Source organism: Trachymyrmex septentrionalis, unplaced genomic scaffold (genome assembly GCF_001594115.1).
Source record: "Trachymyrmex septentrionalis isolate Tsep2-gDNA-1 unplaced genomic scaffold, Tsep1.0 scaffold81, whole genome shotgun sequence".
Lineage (NCBI taxonomy): Eukaryota > Metazoa > Arthropoda > Insecta > Hymenoptera > Formicidae > Trachymyrmex > Trachymyrmex septentrionalis.
In genome coordinates, this window is record NW_017305997.1 from 441,884 (window position 1) to 442,460 (window position 577).

Sequence of the window (577 nt, forward strand, 5' to 3'; positions counted from 1 at the left end):
GGACAGCGTTTGCGTTTGCCACGCAAAAAGGCATACCCGCGAATCCGCCTCTCATCGGTCCGCTTTATACGTGTAGGTTCGGCGATTCTTCCTCCCTTTCCGTTGCACCCCTCTTTCACTGCTCTCTGCGCCACTTGCACTGGTTACCCGTTTTCCCCGTCTTCTCGGTCTTCTTTCTCGTTCGCCATTTCGTTCGGTTCCCCGACTGCTCGAGCTCTTCGGTACGAATTAACGTCCTACCCGTGAATCCGCTAATAAATCTCGCGAACCGCTATTACCGCTACCGTCCGTTCGAAGGAAGCTAAATCTTCGGATAAGAGTAAAATGGCCGCAAACCGGTCATCGATTGACGAATTTATACGGTTCGAGAAGTACACGGGAAGTGTGAGAGGAAGAGCAGCGCGATTTTGGCGAGAGCGATGCCGAGGTGGAGCCGCGGTGGAGGTGAGGCGCGACCCGCGAATCCGCGGTGATAATATTGATTTTTGCGATTACGCAGCACGCAGCGCGGCGCGAGTTTGCCTACACGCGCGAATACATCGTATATATATATATATATATATATATATCTGCTTAT